This window comes from Dipodomys merriami, unplaced genomic scaffold (genome assembly GCF_024711535.1).
Source record: "Dipodomys merriami isolate MVZ:Mamm:240054 unplaced genomic scaffold, mDipMer1.0.p SCAF_108, whole genome shotgun sequence".
NCBI lineage: Eukaryota > Metazoa > Chordata > Mammalia > Rodentia > Heteromyidae > Dipodomys > Dipodomys merriami.
Genome location: NW_027202360.1, coordinates 3,365,659 through 3,380,142, shown reverse-complemented (window position 1 = coordinate 3,380,142; position 14,484 = coordinate 3,365,659). Strand labels below are relative to the sequence as shown.

Genomic DNA, 14,484 nt, shown 5'->3' with positions numbered 1-14,484 from the left:
CTACCTCAGTTTTTGGTAGAGTTAGACTTAAAGTTCTACCATTTGTAGATATGCAGCCTAGAGGCAAGAGGAAACACTGTGATTAAAACATTACAAATTTAAGGCCTAATATCGAGGAGAAACATATGGACTTCTCCAGGAGCTATGGCAATATTTGGTGATAGAATGTCAGTAGTGTAAGTTCCTGCTTGGTTGGATGATAGACAGGTCAGGACAGTAGGTAATCATGCATATGAACAATTTTTTTCACTTTCTTGGCTTTAGCTACTTTTGAAATGATACGTATAATAAACTATTATGTTTTGATAAAATACCTTCTATTCTGAACAATTCTGTCTGAACTGTTCATCTCTCTATGATCCCTTGTAACTAAGATTATTTTTGATCCAGTAAGACAATCCATGCTTTCAGCGTAAGATATTCTGGTTGGTCTGTTCCTACATGGAAGAAAGGTAAAGGTTCAGTGTCAATGTCTAGTGCGTTGGGGTCCCTAGGTAAGGGTCACAAAATCACCAGGACACAGGGGATGCAGAGTGCAAACAGCAATTGCCACTGCATGCTGTGCTTTATTGTTAGTGGGTATTTAAAGACTAGCAAGCATCATATTTGCCACGATTTGGTCAGAAAACATTCACACAAAAAATTTCCACAGATACATTTTTACTTAACCTATGAGAGAAGGTCTAGGTATATTATTATCTAAACTATTTTAGATCAAGCTCAAACCACTTCTCCAATCTCAGGAAAATGCTTGACCAGCTGTTAATCTATGCTTAAGCAAGGAGAAGAGCCACTTCCTCAGCTCCCAGGAGTCTGTGACATGTTTTGAGATAGGGAGAGGGAACATTTTCCCTCTGTAGCCTGGCGTTCCAAGAGCTTTCCTAATTCCAAACACAGTCCTCAGATAACCCCGAGGCTGGAGCCTGCATCATTCTGCCCCCTCAACATAGACCCTGAGTCTTCACAGTTCACGTAGACATTTGTCCCAGCAAGACCTCATTTGGGAAATTTTAAGCTGCAGAAAGTTAGAAGTAGCTCTTAAGCAAGGCTTACTTTGAATCCATTAGCTCCACAAAGCTAACTCAGTTGATAAATAAGTACTTGAAAAGCCACCACCTTTGGACTTAGCTGTAAAGGCTTCAAAGTATGATCAAATTTAAAATGAAAATGACGAAATAGTCACTGACAAAAAATTGTAAATGTGAGCAATCGACCAAACTATATAAGTTTTTCCCACTGTACACAGAAATTTAGAGAAATAAGATCAATAGCATTTTCAGGAACAATAAGGGTTCCTTGTTACAAATAGGCAACAATGGATATATGCCTGTATAAAGATTGTATCATTAAGTACTTAAATTTAGAGGATATTACATGCTTCAGCAGCAGGTCTACCCAAATTACAACAATACAGAGATTAACATAGCACTTGCACAAGGATGATATGAAAATTTGTGAAGTATTCCATATTTTTCATTCTTCTGATGCAAGAAATGAAAAAGTTATTAAAAAGTTGATTACAAAAATATAAGTGTAACAATACATGTAATTCATAGAATTAAAGGTTAGTTTGACATCAGTATATTAAATTTTCACCTTAGAAAGGCCTTTACATAGCATAACCTTTACAAAACTTGAAATTAGATAATATTGCCATTTTATCCCAAAGAAATAAAATAATAAAAGAAACTAAGAAAAAAAAGGAGTCTTAAAATTCTTCTATATGGAATGCAATCTGAAAGGTCACATTTACTAATGAATCTCTACATTATATAACAATGTAGAATTCAAAGTATTATATCTAGGAGAGAATGAAATAGATTATGAACATTACAAAAACATAGATATACTTTGTTCAGAAAAGCACCCGGAACATCTTTAGTTTCTATACTATTCATTTCAACAGATAAGTTAAAATTATTTCTGATTTAAAGAATCACAAACTCTGCAGAAATCATTACAGATGTATACAAACAACTCTTGAATACATTTTGATATCAAAGTCATGCAATTCACTTGGAAGAATACCATGGAATACATAAATTTTTATAGTAAGATATTGCTGTTGCTTTGTATTGTGAAAAAATGTGTAGGGACACAAAAGATGGACTGGCATTTTTGAAATTTAAGAAACATAACCAAACCATTATGATTTAGGAGACCAATTTGTACAGCCTTCCACAATTTCAAAGAGGTAATGATACGTACTTACCCTTTTGGCAATATCAAATGCAGTTTCTTCAAAGTTGTTCTTCAGACCTGGTTTGATATAATGGTTCAACCGAAGGAGATACAGAGTATCTTTGCTATTTCTATTCCCAGCAGCAAGATGCAAGGAGGTCAAGAGGCCTTTAGTTGGGGATTGGTATCTGCATCATGATGAAGTAATAAAGAAGCCATTTTGGTATTTTTCCACATATAAGTACTGTGCAGGGGTGTCCAGCCATTCAGAGTTATTGCATGAATATCTGCCTTGAGCTGCCAACTCATGGACAAAATCTAAGTGTCTACTCTAGGCTTCCCGATGAAGAGGGGTATACTCATCCTCATCCCTAGTATTCATCTTCGTGGCCATTTTGGAAAGCAGTGTTCACAACACAGTAAGCCGATACATTTCGGCATCCCAAAGAAGAAATTTGCTTGGATCCTACTCCATTTTTTTCTTGCAATTGATACCATTCCTCATTTTTTCATCTTGTTCCTTGTCTTCGTCAGAATTGCCTAACCAGTGATTTTGAGTACCAGTGGGAATGAGGTGTCCATGTATTTCCCCAATAGTTCACATTGGTTGAACTGGTCAGAAAAAACTGGTGAATGTTCTGCATATGTTTTTTCTCCATGATTTATTTTCTCTTTTTCAAATTTTACTATTCTAAATTATTCTAACTGGAGAGTAGTGAATTATAGGGAGCAGCGGAAAGATTTTCCTCAGTATTCAAAGGTACAGACTGAAAATAAGGACCAGTGGTGTCTTCATGTGCAGCTTATTCTAGGAATGAGAAAATAGGAAACAATGCCTTCTATGTAAATGATTTGGGAAATACCATGTTATAGTGTAAGAGAACTCACTATTCAACATATGTGATTTAAGAGCTTCCTAATAGCTTTCTAATGTTGGTATCCAACATTAGAAAAAATGTATAATGCAGTAATAAAATAGAAGTCCTTTGTATGACTACCTAAATTCTTGTTTTTTTTAAAGACACTTGTTTCCATCTAAAAATAGGCCTATCTATTGTCTTCAGGTGATTTTGATGATTGAAGATGCTTAATGAGAAGTAAAAATGTATTAGTAGTCCTTTGCTATCAATTAAATTTCACTTTTTCTTCGTGGAGAATATAATGATCAAAGCAATAGTTCAGAATCAGCAAGCAATAATTCAGAATCATGCTTCAAGTACAAGTGAATCACCAGTAAGTAGCCTCCTCCGTTGTTTCCCCTTCCTATACCTTTCCATCCTCCCCACCCAATCCTCCCGCCTTCCCTTCTCCTCTCTCCTCCCCAGCCCCTCCACGAAAGTTGTAAAGATCGTTTTCAACATAACGACTTGTACATTTCACTGTTGCAATGGGTCTACCTGTATGGACATAATTTGTATCGGTAAAACATGAGTGTCTTCCAGTAGTTCGAATGCTATTAGAACTTAAGTCTCCTTAGAATTAACATATACATCTATGACAGTTAGTGAGGAAAAATAGCCTGTATTATATTCAGATTTTCTGGCTTTCTTCTGGTGCATTTTGTTTTGCTTTCTCATAGGATACCTAGTGAAATATCATAATAATTTGGTCCTCATATCCCTTAGGTTCTTTTCTTTTCTTTTCTTTATTTTTTAATATTTTTGTGAACATACTGTACAGAGGGCTTACAATTACATGGGCAAGATAATGAGTACATTTTTTATCAAGCATTGCAGATTCCTCCTTTCTTTGCCATTCACATCCCTTCCCAGCCTCCCTCCTTCCCCCCACCCAATCCTCGGCCCCCCCACGTCTTCCCTTCCCCCCCCCCCGCACCAAAGTTGTAAAGTTCGTTTTCGACATGACAACATGTAATTCTCATTGTTGCAACGCGTCCAACTGTATCCTTAAACTACTTGTTTTTCCCCCTCTCCTCTACAAATTGTAGCAACATCAAATATAGTGAAAGTGGGGTTATACTGTGGGGGGGGGAGATACAAAGCAACAAAGAAATAATCTTATAAATGTGTTAGAAACAAATGCATGAAAGAAAAAAACATTAAAATGCATAACTATGGGTTCATTTTCCTAACATCACATTATCAGACCTTTTCTGTTTGACTCATACATATACTAGATATTGGAAATAAGGGAAACCATGGGACCTATGTTTCTAGGGGCTTGGCTTACTTCACTTAATATAAATTTTTCCAAGTCTTTCCATTTCCTAACAAATGTGACAATGTCATTATTTCTGATGGAGGCATAGAATTCCATTGTGTATATATACAACTTTTTCTTGATCCATTCATCTACTGAGGGGCATCTGGGTTGCTTCCATATCTTAGCTATGGTAAATAATGCTGCAATAAACATAGTTATGCTGGTAGCTTTAGTGTGGTCTTGTTTGTAAAGATTTGGGTGAATACCCAAAAGTGGCATTGCTGGGTCATAGGGGAACTCCATATGAAGTCTTTTGAAGTACCTCCATACTGCTTTCCAAAGTGGTTGAACAAGTTTACACTCACACCAACAATTCAATAAGGTTCCCTTCTGTCCATATCCCCTCCAGCATCTGTTGTTGTTAGAGTTCTTGATTTTTGCCATTCTAACTAGGGTGAGGTGGTATCTCAATGTTGTTTTGATTTGCATTTCTTTTATGGCTAGGGAGATTGAGCATTTCTTCATGTGTCTATTGCCATACTTCTTTCTTCTTCAGAGAAGTTTCTCTTTATGTCTTTAGCCCACTTATTTATTGGGCAGTTGTTTTTTTGAGGATTTGTTTTTGGCGGATTTAATTCTTCAAGTTCCAAGACCCTTGTCCATTGTATGTATTTCCGGGTCTCTATAAAGAAAATTTCGGCCTGAGCAAGGAGACATAAGGTTACTCCTATTCCATCCTGTAATGTTTTCAGATTGTCTGGTTTGACTCCGAGGTCTTTGATCCATTTGAAAATTATTCGTGTGCCGGGTGATATATAAGGATCTAGCTTTAGTTTTCTACAAGTAGTTAACCAGTTTTGCCAGCACCATTTACTGAAGAGGCTATCTATTTTCCATTCAATTGTTTTAGCTCCCTTATCAAATATTAAATGGCTATAGGTCTGTAGGTTCATTTCTGGGTTTTCAGTTCTATTCCATTGGTACTGAGGTCTGTTCTTATGCCAGTACCAAGCTGTTTTGATTACTATGGCTTAATAGTGCGGTTTGAAATTTGGTATTGATATTCCTCCAGTAGTGTTCTTTCCATTGAGGATCGTTTTTGCTATTCGGGGTCTTTTATTGTTCCATATGAATTTTTAGAATGCCTCTTCTATTTCCTTGAAGAACAAGGTTGGAATTTTGATAGGTATCTCATTGAATTTGTAGATAGCCTTGGGAAATATTGCCATTTTCACGATGTTAATCTTTCCAATCCAGGTGCATGAAATGTTTTGCCATTTTCTAAGTTCTGTTTTGATTTCCTTTTTCAAGATTTTAAAGTTTTCATCGTAAATGTCCTTCACTCCTTTAGATAAGTTAATTCCTAGGTATTTTATTTTTTGTGGGGATATTACAAATGGAGTTACTTTCAAAATTTCAGGCACACTTTTCTCATTGTTGGCATACAGAAAAGTCATTGATTTTGGGGGCTTAATTTTATACCAGGCTACTATGCCAAAGTTTTGAATCAGCTTGAGTAATTTGGGAGTGCAGTCGATGGGATTCTTTAAATACAAGATCATGTCATCTGCAAATAAGGAGAGTTTTATTTCTTCTTTTCCTATTTGGATCCCTTTTATGTTTGGATCTTGTCTTATTGCTGTAGCTAGGCATTCTAATACTAGATTGATGAGACGTGGAGAGAGTAGACATCATTGTCTTGTTCCTGAGTTAAGAGGAAATGACTTTAGTTTTTCACCATTAAGTATAATGCTGGCTGTAGATTTGTCATATACAGCCTTTATTGTATTGAGGAATGTTCCATGGATTCCTACTTTTTCCAAAACCTTCATCATAAAGGGGTGTTGAATCTTGTTGAATGCTTTTTCTGCATCTATTGAAATAACCATGTGGTTCTTATCCTTGCTCCTGTTGATGTGATGAATTATATTAATTGATTTGCGTATATTGAACCAGCTTTGCATTCCTGAAATGAATCCTGTATGATATTGGTTTATGATTTTTGGATGAATTGTTGAAGTCGATTGGCCAAAATTTTGTTGAGAAGTTTTGCATCAGTGTTCATCAAAGAAATGGGTCTACAGTTTTCTTTCTTTGATGAGTCCCTGCCTGTTTTTGGGATGAGGATTACGATGGTTGCATAGAATGTGTTCGGTAGTGAACTTTTTCCTTCAATTTCATTGAAGAGTTGGAGGAGTATTGGTGTGAGCTCTGCTTTGAAGGCCTTGTAGAATTCTGCTGTAAAACCATCTGGTCCTGGACTTTTCTTACCTGGGAGGTCTCTTATTGCTGTTTCTATTTCAATGCTTGATATGGGTTTGTTAAGATGGTTTAACTCATCTTGGTTTAGTTTTGGAATGTCAATATTTGCTAGGAAAAGGTCCATTTCTGTCAAGTTCTCAAACTTATTAGCATAAAGTTTTGAGGAATATTCCCTTATAATGTACTGAATCTTGGTTGTTTCCGTGGTGATGTTTCCATTCTCATTTCTGAGTATATTAATTTGGGTGTGTTCTATTCTTTTTCTGATAAGATTTGCTAAGGGTCTGTCAATTTTGTTAATTTTTCCGAAGAACCAACTCTTTGTTTTGTTGATCCTTTCTATAGTTTTTTTGAATTCTAATTCTTTTAATTCTGATTTAATTTTGATTATTTCATTCCATCTACTGGATTGGGGTTTATCTTGCTGCTCTTTTCAAGGATGTTTAGATATGTCATTAAATTGTTGGTTTCAGATCTCCCCAATTTGTTGATGTAGGAGTTCAGAACTATAAACTTGCCTCTGAATACTGCCTTTGCTGTGTTCCAAAGGAGCTGGTAATTTGTGTTCTCTGTTTTGTTGAATAGCATGAACATTTGAATTTCCTTTCTAATATCTTCCATGACCCACTCGTGATTCAGCAGTGTGTTGTTCAGCCTCCATATGTTACCGTCCTTTCTTTGGTGGCTTTTGGTGGTGAGTTCTAGTTTTATTCCCTTGTGGTCATAGAGAATGCAAGGTATAACTTCAATGTTTCTGAATTTAGACAAGTTTGCTTTGTGGCCTAAAATGTGGTCTATTTTAGAAAATGTTCCTTGTGCTGCTGAGAAAAACATGTATTCTGATGCTGCTGGGTGAAATATTCGGTAGATGTCTGTTAAATCTTGTTGATCTCTGCAGCTGTTTAGATCTGTGTTTTCTCTGTTTAGTTTTTGCCGAGTTGATCTACCTAGTGGGGAGAGTGGTGTTTTAAAATCCCCAACTATGAATGTATTTGGATCCATGTGGGATTTGAGGTAAAGTACTGTTTCTTGGATAAATTTGGGTGCTACATTTTTTGGCGAATAGATATTTAGAATTGTAATATCCTCTTGCAGGAGAGAACCCTTAATTAGTATGTAGCGACCTTCTTTATCTCTTGTCACAAATTTTAATTTGAAGTCTATTTTATCTGATATTAGGATTGCAACTCCTGCATGTTTATGGGGGCCATTTGCTTGGCAGAATTTGTTCCAGCCTTTAACATTGAAAATGTGTTTTTTTTTTATGGGCAAGGTGTGACTCCTGAAGGCAGCAGATAGAAGGAACTTTATTTTTAATCCAACTAGACAGTCTATCTTGCTTAATTGGAGAGTTAAGTCCGTTAATGTTGATAAAAAGGACTGAGAGGTATTTCGGACTTCCTGCCATGTTATCCACCTTCTCGGGGGCTGTGAAAACTGGGTTCTTTCTATGGTTCTTGGATTCTCATTTTGGGTGCAGTTTCTTGGCCTTTATTGTGGTCTTGTTGGTTTACTATGTGTAGGACATCTTTAAGAATCTTTTGCAGGGCTAGTTTGGTGGAGATGTATTGTTTCAATTTTTCTTTCCTATGGAAGGTTTTTGTTTGGCCTTCAGTTATGAAGGAGAATTTAGCTGGGTAGAGTATTCTTAGTTGATAGTTATTTGTTTTTAGGGCATGGGATACATCATTCCAGGCTCTTCTTGTTTGATTGTCTCTGCTGAGAAATCTGAGGTGATTCTAATTGGTTTTCCTTTATAGGTGGTTAATCTTTTCTCCTTCACAGCTTTAAGGATCTTTCCTTGGTCTGAGTTGATCCTGTGTGGATTGTAATGTGACGGTGGGATGTCCTATTCTTTTCTCGTCTATTTGGAATTCTAAAAGCTTCTTGTATCTGAATAGGCCTGTCTTTTTGCATGTTTGGGAAGTTCTCTGTTAGGATCCTGTTAAACAAATTTTCTAGACCAATTACTTCCGTTTCTAGGTGCTCCTCTACACCCATTATCCTTAGACTTATCACTAATATTTTATTTGAACTTTATTGTACAATACACCCTGAATTTGCCTTGCATCTAAATGTGTGTGTAAATGTGCGCAAATGTGTGTGTGTGTGTGTGTGTGTGTGTGTGTGTGTGTGTGTGTGTGCTGTTGCCATGTTGCTTGCCAATGAGGACAGAGAGAGTCTGAAAAGAACTGTGTTGCAATGTTGTTATTTATCATTGTTCCGTACTGTCATTTCAGTGGAACCACCCTTCTGTACATTTTATTCGTCAAATAATAACATCATCATAATTAAAGCATTTACAACATTAAGTTAGATAAAAGAGATCACTTTCAGCTCTTTGTATATGTTAGGGAAGTAGATACACATATATTTAAGTAGTAAGTTATTGTTGTAAGATGACTGTCAGTACAAAATATGTATTTGACCTCTTAAATTGGCTATACTTTTAAGATATACTCATGGAGTGAGTTTATCTGACTTGACCAAACAGGTATTACACTCTGGTTATTCCTGTGAAACTCAAGGTGGATAAACTCTTTCCGGATTTCTGTTGAAAATAACTTTCTTTATAAGATAGTATCTATTCACACTAAGAATAAATCCCGTATTTTTTAGGTTTGAATATCCGATCATATTGACTGAAAAACAGTATTGTGGATATGTTTGTTAGATATACATTGCAAAAACAAACAAAAAAAGCATGTGTCACTTCCAGATTGTGGATGCATTTTAAGTTGTATTTTACATACAAAGGTTTCTTCATTAATAGTTCTTTTGTGGGAGTAACTATCACAACTTTAACAAATGAGGCTTTTTGAAGATCTTTTCCAATATAAATATCATCCAAGAGTCAGTCTTGCAATTTCTGAAAACCCTTTGAATACTTTAGTGTTATTTCAGTTCATTGACTATACAGCTAAAGACATTTCTGAAATAAACATTGTTAAAATCTGAAAATGTAAGTGGGTATATAGGCTTTTTATGCATCATTTTATCAAAAGACAGTTTTTATGAAACTAAAATATATAGAATAAAAGAATGGAAGTGAATTGCGTGAGCTAATTTTTAGCATAACTTTGTTTTCTATTAGCACAGTCCTTTGAATGTACATGATGAAGTTAAATTATGCCCTTTGTGACACTATGCTTCAGTTATTTTTGGAATCTTTGTAGTTATAAGAGTGAATTTGTAGTATAAATAAATGTCTTTGAAATGATTAGGATTAATCTTGTGTTTTGTTTCCTACTCCTAAGAAAAAGAGTTATTTTCAAGTGTTAACAGTTTTCAATTGAATCTTCAGTATCATACGAAATTTTGCACAAATATTGTAGTATTGATATCTTTTTTTCAGGGGTGGGGGAGTCTGGTAGTGGGGCCTGAACTCTGCGCCTGGGCGCTTTCCTTCAGCTCTTCAGCTCAAGGATAGCGCTCTTCTACTTGAGCCACAGCGCCACTTGCGGCTTTTTTCTTTTTTTTTTTTTTTATGTGGTGCTGAGGAATCAAATCCAGGGCTTGACGCATGCAAGGCAAGCGCTCTACCACTGAGCCACCTTCCCAGCCCTTTAGGTCTTTTTAAACCAATTTTATTCACAAGTTGGAGAGGCTTTAATTCATTAATGATGGGTCAGACTGCATTTTTGGGTACATGAAAGGTAAAATATTTATCTAGGGTCAAAGGTGATTTTTATATGTCTTACTTTAATAGCATTTTAAAGTAGTACCTTTCTCTCAAAATGTTGGGTATAAAAAGCAATCAAAATAATTCTAATGGTAAACAACTTAGTTGAGCTACAATGTGGAAATGATTGGTCCATAAGACCTGCAGTCTGTTTCCATCAGGAATTGGGGAGGTCATTCTTTCAGTAAGACAGTTTTAAACAGAGATAGGGTCCCGAGGCAGTGCAGTGTTCAGTGAAGGGATAGAATATGATTTTTGCTATTTTGACCTAGAAATCAAGAATGTTATACTTTATCACTTCCTTTCACCAGGGAGGTATGTACTGATTATGAACTTTGAGTATTCATATTACAGTTCCCTATTTTCTAACAAAGATAAAGTGAAATATTATGAGTGTACACAATAATTCTGGGAAATTTTCCAAGAATTTGTAGACTAAGTGCTGGTATTTTAGTCATAAAATAGAATGAGGTTAATTGATACAGTGGGAGATGAACCTCAGGCTAACACTTACCATGTGTGCAATGTTGTACTAGTAATGTTGTACTGTGATTTTTATTGTGTCTCTTTATGATGTGCAATGTGATGTATTGATATTCATTGCATTGATCATTTTTCTGTCACTAAAGGGAAAATACCTGCAAAGAAAATTTCTGAGTAGGAAACTATTATATTGACTCATGGTTTAAGAGAACACAGTTTAAGATCAGATGGCTCCATTGTTTTTAATTATATTTTTATTATCATAACTAGTTGTACAAGGGAATTTACATTCAATAAATAATGCTTTTACGTATAATGGATCCTTATATAACTTTTCCCTGCCTTTCTAAACCTCACCACACTTTAATTTTTTCTAGTTTCATACTATCTGCATTGAATATCATGTCTTCACTTTCTTCCTCCATAACTCTTTTTATTCTTTCCCTTTGACTTCCCCTCACATCTTCAAAGTGATAGTTTCCTGGTGTTTATTTTGTTGGATTAAAAGTTCAAGTTTATAAAAAATTACATCTTTTAAATACTCCTCTACAAATAGCATGATTTGGTTAATATTGCTGTGTAAAATTGTATAAAGTTCTAGCTTCCAAATATGAGACAGAACATGGGTCCTTTGTGTGTCTGGCTTTGACTTCATTTATTTAACATATTTTTATATCTATCCATTTCTTTGCAAATAACCTAACATTCTTCATAATGGATAAATACATTCCACTTATTTATATATGACACCCTTTTGCCAACCATCTCTTCGCCAAAGGGCATCTGGGCTGTTTCCATAACTTGGCTACAGTGAAGAGTGCAGTAGTGAACATGGTTGTGAAAGTGATTTTACTGTCCTTTTAGAAGAATTCATCACTATCTTTCTGGGAGCAATCCTCTAGCCAGTTTTCCAGAATAAAGACATCCCTCCCTTCATCACCATCACAACGTATTGCAAGTCCTCAAAAACACACTACCCCATACAGGTTACAAAAAGCTAAAACCACACTTTGCCCATATTCTTTCAATAAATTTTTCATAATTACATATAATTTAGTGAGAACCTTCTATGTACTTTCCTAATGTGGGAATGAGGGACATAACAACAGAGTAAAAGCAAGAAATATGTAATTTAATTAGTTATCATATTTAAAATGTTTTTCAGCTCTCACTAATAGCCTCACTTACTATTATTTTAATCATTATCTGATTACTTCATCTAGCCCCTAAATTATAACAGGTGAGTTAAATACAAAGGCAAAAAGTGTGGTTTGATTTTGACACTCATGTGTGAGGATGCACAATATGGGCAAAGAGATGGATTGGAATTAATAGCAATTATCCATTTTGTTAAAGTAGAGATTGTTTTCCCACACTGATTCTCACAATTCATATTCCATTAAACAAAAAGAAACGTGTAACAATTACCTTTGTTTTGCTCCTTATTAACTTTTGTTTCCATTATATTTTTAATGAAGGATGATTTCATAAATCTACTTTAGATGCAAAAATATTTTAATATATTTCTAAGTGTATGCATTGATCTATACATACACACATATATTACACAGGTTACAATCATAATTTATAATTTCTGTAACTATACAATTTACTAAATTATTAAAAACATCGACGACTCATGCCTGGAATCAAGATTACTCAGGAGGCTGAGATCTGACGATCTTGGTTTGAAGCCATCCTGTGCAGGAAAGTCCATGAGCCTCTTATCTCCAAACAACCAACAGAAAATCAGAATTGGAACTGTGGCTCCAAGTATTAGAGTGGTAGCCTTGAGAGAAAAAGCTCATGGACAACACCAAGGCTCTTAGTTCAAGAACTACAATCTACCCCCAAAAATCTATTTAATTTACACCTGTGTAAGTAGAGTATTTCCATCACCCAAATGCACATCCATGCTCATTTGCAAGGTAACTCTGTTTTGTCTGAAGTACGACTAAACATTATCACTAAAGGAGCATTGCAACGTGGGTTCATTCTATCTCTCTAATGGATTTTTCTCCACTAGAATACTCAAGTGTTACAATTGTTCTAATTATTTAAAATCATAGCTTTTTTCTTTCATACTCCTAATATTAGAGTTTGAATTGAGTGTTTTGTCCCCTTAAATGTGTGTTCTTACCACTTTGTCATGCCCCCAGCCCCAAGTTATCCTGATTATTTTTCAGCTAGAAACTGGCTTCCTACTTGTGTATGAACTTGGCCTCCGTCCACTTGATGTTATTCTTCCTGGAATTTAGAACAACAGCTGTATGGCATTGTGTACAGAACTTTCTGTTCAGTCTGGGCTTTTGCCACTATCCTCACAAAATTGCAATCCCATGTAGTCACGAATTTCATAAGCTTGTCATAGCTGATTTTTTTTTTTTTATTTTATTTTATTTGAGAACATACTGTACAGAGGGGTTACAATTACATGGGCAGGATAATGCATACATTTCTTACCAAGCATTGCAACCTCCTCCTTTGTTTACCCTTCACCTCCCTTCCCAGCCTCCCCCCTCCCCCCCACCCAATCATACCCCCCTCCCCCCCACACTGACTTCAATGTCATATTGTATCTTAAACACATGGTTGCATAATATTAAATGGTACAGATTCTAAACTTTTTCTGAACATTCTTGATGTTCCTTTTTTTATTTTTTATTTTTTATTGTGAAAATACTGTACAGAGGGGTTACAATTACATGGGCAAGATAATGAGTACATTTCTTATCAAGCATTGTAGCCTCCTCCTTTGTTTCTCCTTTCCATCCCTTCCCAGCCTCCCCCCACCCCCCCACCCAAACCTCCCCCTCCCACCAAAATTGTAAAGTTCGTTTTCCACATGACAACGTGTACTTCTCATTGTTGCAACGGGTCCACCTGTATCCTTATTTAAACAACTTGTTATTTGATGTTATACCAACATCAAATACAGTGAAAGCAGGGGTTATACTGTGGGGGAGGGACATACAAAGCAACTAAGAAATAATCTCATAAATGCGTTAGAAACAAATGTATGAAAGAAAAAGAACATTTAAAATACATATCTTAGGGTGTTCTTATTTAATTGTTTGTACAACTTTGTGAGCATAACTAATGATTGTGGTACAACTTATGCACACATATTTTAGAATTGCCATTGATTATTTTATACAATTAATACTTGCAAGTAGAATTTGAAATCAAAGAGTATGAATTTTTCAAGAGCCATAAACAATATACATATGATTTCTTGTTAGAGCAAAAACTGAATGTTGGGGTGGGTGGTGGTACCTCATGCCTACAATCCTAGCTATTTAGGAGGTTGAGATTTGGAGCATGATTTGAAGCCTGCCTAGAGAGGATAATCTAAAACACTCCACCTCCAATTAACCAGCAAAAGGTGGAAGTGGAAGTATGATTCAAGAGGTAGAACACCAGCCAAGCAAGCAAGTTAAGAAAATGTGAGGCACAGAGTTCAAACTCAAATACTACCATAAATAAACAAATGAACAAACAAATAAATAAAAAATGTTGGATTTATAATCAGTAAAAATCAGGTTTGATTCTTGAGCTCACCACCTACTGTATGACCACAAACAAATGATTTTACTTTATTTTTTCCTGGTGATACTGAGGTTTGAAATCAGGAACTCTTCCTTGCTAGCGGGTGGCTCTTCCAGGGACCCATGCCTCTAGTCCTTATTTATCTTGATTAAAATACAAAAGAA

The 14,484-nt window shown here is 35.5% G+C and overlaps 1 pseudogene; it reads left to right on the top strand.

Annotated features, from left to right (window-relative positions):
• Positions 1–1,374: 1,374 nt before the first annotated feature.
• LOC138815218 (U6 spliceosomal RNA) lies at positions 1,375–1,474 on the top strand (annotated as a pseudogene).
• Positions 1,475–14,484: the final 13,010 nt, after the last annotated feature.